We start from the raw sequence: 8,920 nt of genomic DNA on the forward strand, positions 1-8,920 counted from the left end.
CCCTGATATCATCAATACTGGATCATGGCAAGAATTCTACAGAATCAGTAAATAATATAAGCAGTAACAGACTTGCTTGGACAGGAACTATCTTATTCATTCTAACTGAGACCTAAAACTAATTCTCAGTCACATTCTAGAATAAGCAAAGCTTACAGGGTCAATTCGAAAGCTTGGAAAAGGTTTGGAAGAAGCCTTCTCAAAAATACAGAATCCTGCTAAATTAAGTCATTGAATAAATTGAATGGTGAGATAAACATTCCTGTTACCATCCATGTAATAGGCAATGTTTATTTTGGATGTAAGGTATATTGGAAGCAGTGAAACTGAACAGAAGAGATTCATGTGTCCAGTGTTCAGTATCTATGCAAGGTTTAACGTAAATTACACACCCTGGGTGTAAGAATAGAATCTTCTTGATCTGAATGACATCTGCATGTTCTCTTTAACCTTTCGAAAGACAGTTTTGAACATATGACAGCCAGATATTACTCATTAAACTGGCTTACACAGTCACCAGACCTGAAACCTCCTGCACTCCTTCCCTCTGCACCTTTCCTTCACTGTCAGACTCATCTCCATTTTGTATCTGAACCTTCCTCCCCTGTCACTGGGACACACCCCACAAACCCTCACCACCCTCAGAATCTTTCAAATAAAACAATAGTCCCACAGAGATCTTACCGCACACTTCTGACTCTGAGTTGCACCTACTCAGTCCATCTCCATTATTATTCTGTTCTCTCAGCCAGAGAAAATTGCAACATTGACTGCTGATTCGTTTCTAATTTGTTTTTGTGATGTTGCATTGCCAACTAGGAGAGCATTTACAGTCTGTCCATAATTTTCCTTGAAGTAGTCATGAGTACAATGAACATGTGTAGGTATATCTACAGTGCCCTGAGGGAGGAAGGACCAGAATTTTGATCCAGTTACTCAGAAGCAATGGCAATACATTTTCCAAGTCAGGGTGGTCTGTGACTTGAAGGTGACAGTGTTCCCACATTCCTGATTCATCAGTGGGCTTGCCAGAAAAACAAAGATCTCTTTTTAATGTATGGGGTTATTAATTTGAAGATCACATCACCAGTTCTCAAATGATGCAATGGGTGGGAAAGTGTTGTAAAAAAGGTAAAAATAGATGAGATCATTGATCTGCAAAGCGTTAGTCTGAAAGATATTTTTGCTTTAAAAAATGTTTTGCGTGCAGTAGTAGTGTCACTACTTCTGAGCCAGAAGGTCTGGGTTCAAGTCCCCCCCTCTCCAGAGATATACTATACCATCCCTGAACAAACTGAGTAAAAAGATTCTTTACAACTTGTGGCTGTTGCTGATGGTTTCTGTAAATTTCTCCATATTCGTTTAAAACAACACCTAAAATGTTGTACAATCTGAAATGCTTCTCATTTTTAAGTATCCTAAAATGTGAATAAAATAAAATAAGTTGCAAGTTGTCCAGCGGAAGCAATGGCCTAGTGGTATTATTGCTAGACAATTAACCTGGAGATTCATGTAATGTTCTAGGAACCTGCATTTGAATCACTCCTTAGCTGATGGGCGAATTTGAATCCCATTAAAAGAAACATTTGTAATTAAAAGTTTGATGATGACCCAAGAAACCATTGTCAATTGTAAGGAAAAGCCCACCTAGTTAGAACAAAGAACAAAGAAAATTACAGCACATGAACAGGCCCTTCGGCCCTCCAAGCCTGCATCAATCCAGATCCTCTATCTAAACCTGTCGCCTATTTTCCAAGGATATGTATCCTTCTGCTCCCCGCCCATTCATGTATCTGTCTGGATATATCTTAAATCACGCTATTGTGCCCGCCTCTACCACCTCTGCTCGCAACACATTCCAGGCACCCACTACCCTCTGCATAAAGAACTTTCCACACATACCTCCCTTAAACTTTTCCCATCTTACCTTGAAATCGTGACCCCTAGTAATTGAGTTCCCCACTTTGGGAAAAAGTTTCTTGCTATCCATCCTGTCTACAGCTCTCATGATTTTATAGACTTCAATCAGGTCCCCCCTCAATCTCCGTCTTTCTAATGTAAATAATCCTAATCTACTCAATCTCTCTTCATAGCTAGCACCCTCCATACCTGACAACATTCTGGTGAACCTCCTCTGCACCGTCTCCAAAGTATCCATATCCTTTTGGTAATGTGGCTACCAGAACTGCACACAGTACTCCAAATGTGGCCGAACCAAAGTCCTATACAACTGCAGCATGACCTGCCAACTCTTGTACTCAATACCCCGTCCGATGAATGAAAGCATGTCTTATGTTGCCACATTCAGGGTATAATGGACCTGAACACCCAGATCTCTGTGCGCATCAATTTTCCCCAGGGCTTTTCCATTTACTGTATAGTTCGTTCTTGAATTGGATCTTCCAAAATGCATCACCTCACATTTGCCTGGATTGAACTCCATCTGCCACTTCTCCGCCCAACTCTCCAACCTATCTATATTCTGCTGCATTCTCCGACAGTCCCCTTCACAACCTGCTACTCCACCAATCTTAGTGTCGTCTGCAAACTTGCTAATCAGGCCATCTATATCTTCCTCCAGATCATTTAGGTATATCACAAACAACAGTGGTTCCAATACGGATCCCTGTGGAACACCAGTGGCCACAGTTCTCCATTTTGAGAAACTCCCTTCCACTACAATTCTCTATTTCCTGTTGCCTAGCCAGTTCTCTATCCATCTAGCTAGCACACCCTGGACCTCGTGCGACTTCACTTTCTCCATCAGCCTACCATGGGGAACCTTATCAAGCGCCCTACTGAAGTCCATGTATATGACATCCACAGCCCTTCCCTCATTTATCAACTTTGTCACGTCCTCAAAGAATTCTATCAAGTTGGTAAGACATGACCTTCCCTACACAAAACCATGCTGCCTACCATTTTCTTCCAACTGTAAATAGATCCTATCCCTCAGTATCTTCTCCCGCAGCTTCCCCACCACTGATGCCAGGCTTACCGGTCTATAATTTCCTGGATTATCCTCGCGACACTTCTTATACAAGGAGACAGCATTAGCAATTCTCCAGTCCTCCGGGACCTCACCCATGTTCAAAGATGCTGCAAAGATATCTGTTCAGGCCCCAGCTATTTCCTCTCTCTTTACTTATATCCCATGTGACCTGAAACCCATAGCAATATGGTTGACTCTCAATTGCCCTCTGGGCAATCAAGGATGGGAAACAAATGCTGTCTAGCCAACATCACCCTCATTCTGTGATTTCCAGAATTTCCCATGCAAGTTCAATCAAAAATGCTGGTGATACCAAGAATTTAAAATGAATAATTTAAAAATGTGACTTTTTATCTGTGTTCTTTAAAAAACACAATCATTTGCAATAGACCAGATTTGGTTCCAAAGCTGGAAATAATAAAGATAGAAATCTACTTTGTTACTAAGCACGAATCAAACCACTTGTCACTTCTAAGTATTGAAGCCGCAGATAGACCTACTCACAGCATTAATAGAATATATTAAGTTACTGAAACGGGAAGAGTCAAGGCTCCAGAAGAACATAGAATATACCCATTCACTTACAAGGGATCAAAGATTTTAGAAACAGATTAATCTTAAAATGGAAGCAATTGAGCAATTTCTTTAAAAGATTCTAGAGAAATAGTTTGGATATACTTGCAAAGTTGTCAAATTTAATAGGAAGGAAAAAAAATGAAATGCAGAGACATTGTTTGAAGGGCAAAAACATTCTGTACAAATGAATCTTCCTTCAAGCAAAATGTGTCATCTTATATAGACAAGGTCACTATGCCAAAGGTCAGTGTCTCCCTTTGAAGATGCAGTGTGCTATATATTCTTGGAAGGAACCATGGTTTCAAACATCGGTAAAGGCAAAGATAACAATCTTGCATTTGTTTCATTGATAGGTCACTATGACAGTTTTGGACATGGTTTATCAGCAAAGTTAAGAATAGTATTAAATTGAATTTTAAAAAGATTAGTGGTAAACCAGGGTTGGAAAAGTTCAAAAAGATGAGAAAAATAAAATGGAGAAGATCAACTTTGAAGATAACATTGGAAGTAATATCAATATGGACAGCAAGAGCTTCTTTAAATACTTTAAAAGGAAGAGAGCAAGTGAAAACACAGGTCCTTTAGAGAACTGGACCGGTTAACCAGGAAAAGAGGATTTGAATAAATACTTTGTGTCAGTGTTCACAATTGAAGACATTGATAGCATTCCAAAATTACTAAACAATCAATGATCAGAAAAAGAGGAACTATCACGACAGAAAAGATAAAGGGAACTAATGAGGTTAAAGACCAATAGGTCTCCTGATGCTGATGGGGTGTATGCAAGGAAGTACTTATAGAGATAATGGATGCACTGGTAGAAAGAACTCTTTCAGGAACCCATAGATTCTAGAGAAGTCCCAGATGATTCAAAAACTGTCAATGTACTACTTTTATTTTAAAAGGGAAGGTGACAAAAAGTAAGTCAGTTAGTATAACATCCATCCTTAGGAAAATGTTAAAAGATATGATAGCAGAGTGTTTTGAAATATGTAATATAATCAAGCAACATCAGCATGGCCTCATGAAGGGTAAATCAGGCCTGACAAATTTATTAAAATTCTTTGAGGAGGTAACACTCAAAATAGATAAAGGGAAAGCAGTTGATGTGATATATTTGGATTCTCAGCAGGCATTTGATAAGATACCACAGATATTGGGAACTGCAGATGCTGGAGAATCCAAGATAACAAAGTGTGGAGCTGGATGAACACAGCAGGCCAAGCAGCATCTCAGGAGCACAAAAGCTGATGTTTCGGGCCTAGACCCTTCATCAGAGCTCTCTGATGAAGGGTCTAGGCCCAAAAGGTCAGCTTTTGTGCTCCTGAGATGCTGCTTGGCCTGCTGTGTTCATCCAGCTTCACACTTTGTTATCTTGATAAGATACCATACATTAGACTACTTAATAAGATAAGAACCCATGATAGTATGTAAGTGTGGATTAAGGATTGGCTAACTATTAAAAGACTGAGATGTGGGACAAGGACCATTTTCAGAATGGCAACCTGTATCTAGTGGAGTGCTTAGCCTGCTGTGTTCCTCCAGTATATATTAATGTATTATTGTAGTATATATTAATATCTTGGATGAGGAAAGTGAATGTGCTATTGCCAAGTTTGCAGCTGACACAAAATTAGGTTGGGAAGGCAAATGGTAAGGGTAATGCTAAGAGTCTGCAGAGGCATATTGCAAGGTTAAGCGCGAGGGCAAACTTGACAGTCAGATATAATGTGAGAAAATGCAAGGTTATGCACTTTGACAGGGACAATAGAGGAGCACCATATTTCCCTCTGGGCCCTTACCTCATCTGCTTTATTTGCTATACTCCTTGAAGAGAAGTAAATAGCTTTGAACACTTAAAATCTCTTGTTTTTAATTATCTAAACTTTGTTTCCCTTGCTTTCACATCCATCCACTAGTTTTTCTGCCTTCTATTTTTATTTCTGGTTTTGTCTCAACTGAATGTACTCTTGGCTTCCCACCGTAAGTTGAGCCATTTAGTTTAAACAATCCCCAGCAGCACTAGAAAGAGACCTATAAGAATCTCAATCCCTGCTCTGTTAGGACACAACCTGTCCGACTTGCAGAGCTCCTGACTCACCCACAGACAGTCCCAGGCTCCCAAAGTCGGAAATAGTAGGAACTACTGATGCTGGAGTCTGAGATAACAAGATGTGGAGCTGGAGGAACTCAGCAGGCCAAGCAGCATCAGAGGAGCAGAAAAGTTGACGTTTCTGGTTTAGACCAACCTCCTACCTACACTCACTTTTACTGGCTTCATCCCTGCCTGCTTGACCTGTCTGTCTTCTCTCCCACCTGTCTGCTCCACTATTCAGCTTCTATCGCCGCTCCCCCATCTCTATTTATTTCAGAGCCCCCTTCCCCTTCACCATTTCTGAAGAAGGGTCCAGGCCTGAAACATCAGCCTTTCCTGCTACCTCTGATGCTGCCTAGCCTGCTGTGTTCCTCCAGCTTCACACCTTGCTACCCCAAAATCAGAACCAATTTTCCAGCCACATATTTATTTGTCTTATGCTCCTATTCCTACACTCACTTGAGCACAGCACTGGAAGTAGTCCAGAGATTCCTACTTTTGAAGTGTTGCTTTCTAACTTTTTACCCCAACTCCCTAAATGCAGATGGCTGGACATCATCCTGTATTTATCCATGCTGTTGGTACCGCAACCTCCAACGTCATGATGCTCTGCGTCACTTAGGGATATTAGAGAAGCAATCTGGCATCCTGGAGTCACTTTTGCTGCTGCAGGAGCACCCATCTGTTCCCCTAACAATTGACTCACCTGCCATAATGGCTTTCCATCTCGCCTGTTCCTTTTGATTGTATAATGGTCAGCCACTCCTTCTTTGCCACATGGGCTTCACTTGGCAAATGCCCATATCTGTAAACATACTACCACCGAGCTCTGAGCCTCATGGGTGCTCATTCCATCACAGTGTTGCCAACTGCTGCTCAAGCTCCTAAATTTGGAAATCAAGTTCCTCCAGCTGACAACACGTCTTGCACAAATGTTTTCCAGGACACAGGAAATGCCCTGGAGTTCCCACATTGCGCAAGAGTGTACTCTTGAGGATGAGCAGCATTGTCATTCCTTTATTTATCAGTTAATTGTGTTACTGCAAGAAAAGCTAATTATAATGCATCTCACTAATATTAATTCTTTCTTCTTGACCCTATGTGATTTACTAGGAGATTTTTTATCTCTTGAATGTTTTTCACTAAGGATGCTGTTTTGATTGAACCAGGGTTGTTGATATTTTACTGTACCTTGACGATCCAAACATCCTTCATTTCTTTTGCAGTGGAACTCTTCCCTAATGAATCCGGTTGTTGCTGCATAACACCATAAGGGAGACCTTTAATCTCTTGAACTCCCTTCGTGGAAGTTGGCTGTTCCTGAACCTGTGATTAGTTGTCCCATTTCAGTATTGGTTCACTTGGAATTGTATGCTGCCCATCTTCAATCTGTTTATACAAAACTTCATTCTCAATCTGCTGAAACGTCTGCATTGAAGAGTATATAACTTCATTTCAATTTGTGAATACAGTTTATTGTCTTCATTCAACCTCTTACATTTATTTTACCAGTGACCTCAACATACAACTTGAGGATTGCTACTGACTTAGCCCTGTCACTGGCACTGATAATTCTTCCTGGAAGACGGCAAGTTGGAATACCCTTTTTGAGTTTGCATTGTGTCATTCTCTGGCATTAAATTCGAACCTGCTGTTATTCTTTGTTTATCGGGCGGTGTCGATGCCTGAAGAATCTCAGCTGAAGGTTGATCAATGAGCTCAAATAGGTTGTGCTGCTGATTCTCTTTCTCTTCACACATCATGGCCAAAGGGCATGATGTGAAATCATGTGAAGGGAGACTGGTTCGGTTAGGACTACTTTCATTGCAGTTTAGAAGAATGAGGGGGGAATCTCATAGAAACATATAAAGTTCTAACATTACTAGACATGGTAAACACAGGAAGAATATTCCCAATGGCCAGGGAGTCCAGAATCAGGGGCTGTAGTCTAAATATATAGGTAGAGCCATTTAGGACTGAGACGAGGAGGAATTTTTTCATTCAGAGTGTGCTGAGTCTGTGAAATCCTCTGGCACAGAAAAGTGCTGGAATATAAAACATTGAATATTTTCGAGAAGGCGTTTGATCCGGTTCTGATGGCTAAGAGGATCAAAGACTATTGGGGAGAAAGTGGGAACAGGTTGCTGAGTTGGACGATCAGCCATGATCACACTGAACGGTAGAGTAGGCTTGAAGAGCTGAATGGCTGCTCTTATTTTCTCTCTTTTTATGAAACAGGGGATGTAACAGGGTATCTGAGGAAAGGTTGTTTTCTGTTGTGGAAGAATCTGAAACCAGAAGGCATAATCTTGGAGTAAGCAGTTGTCTTTTTAAAAACAGAGATGCTGAGGAATTTCTTACCACAGAAGGCTTTTGAGTCTGGGACGGTAAGTATGTTCAAGGCTGGGAAAGACAGGTTTTTAATCAGTGAGCGAAACAAGGGCTTGAAGGGAAAAGAAGAAAAGTGCACTTGGTGGCATAGACTCAATGGACTGAATGAACCACATCTGATCCTGTGTTTTATGGTCTTATACTCTTGCATGGTTTTGAGCTCCTTAAGTGTTGTTGGAGCTACACTCATCCAGGCAAATGGGGTTTTCTGACTTGTGCCATCTAGATGGTGGACAAGGTTTGAGGGTGTCAGAAGGTGAGTTATAGGATTCCTAGCCTCTGACCTGCTCTTGTAGCCACTGTGTTTATGTGGCTGACGCAGTTCAATTTCTGATCAATGGTAATTCTCAAGGTATTGACGGTAAAAGATTCCATGAAGTTAATGCCTTTTAACTTCAAAAGATTAGTTAGGGGATTGTTCGATTCTCTTTTGTTGGAGATGATTATTGCCTGGCATTTAAGTGATTGAAGCCTGGATATTGTCCAGTTCTTGCTGCATTTGAACATGGACTACTTCAGTATTTGAGAGTAGTAAACAGCATTGAACATTGTGCACTCATTAATGAATATTCTCACATCTCACCTCACATTGGAGGGAAGGTAATTGATAAAGCAGCAGAAGATGGCTCGGTCTAGGATACTACCATGAGGAAGTCTTGCAGAGATGTCCTGAACCTGAGATGACTGACCTCCAACAACCACAACCACCTTCCTATGTGCCAGGTATGACTATGATCCCCACACCCACCAAAACTACACTCCACCCAAATGCCTATTCACTGCAGATTTGTTAGAGCTCCTTGATGCACACTTGGTCAAAAGCTATGTCAATGTAATGTGCAGTGAGTCTCTCGTCACCTTTGGAA

Source organism: Stegostoma tigrinum, chromosome 5, assembly GCF_030684315.1.
Source record: "Stegostoma tigrinum isolate sSteTig4 chromosome 5, sSteTig4.hap1, whole genome shotgun sequence".
NCBI classification, from domain to species: Eukaryota; Metazoa; Chordata; class Chondrichthyes; order Orectolobiformes; family Stegostomatidae; genus Stegostoma; species Stegostoma tigrinum.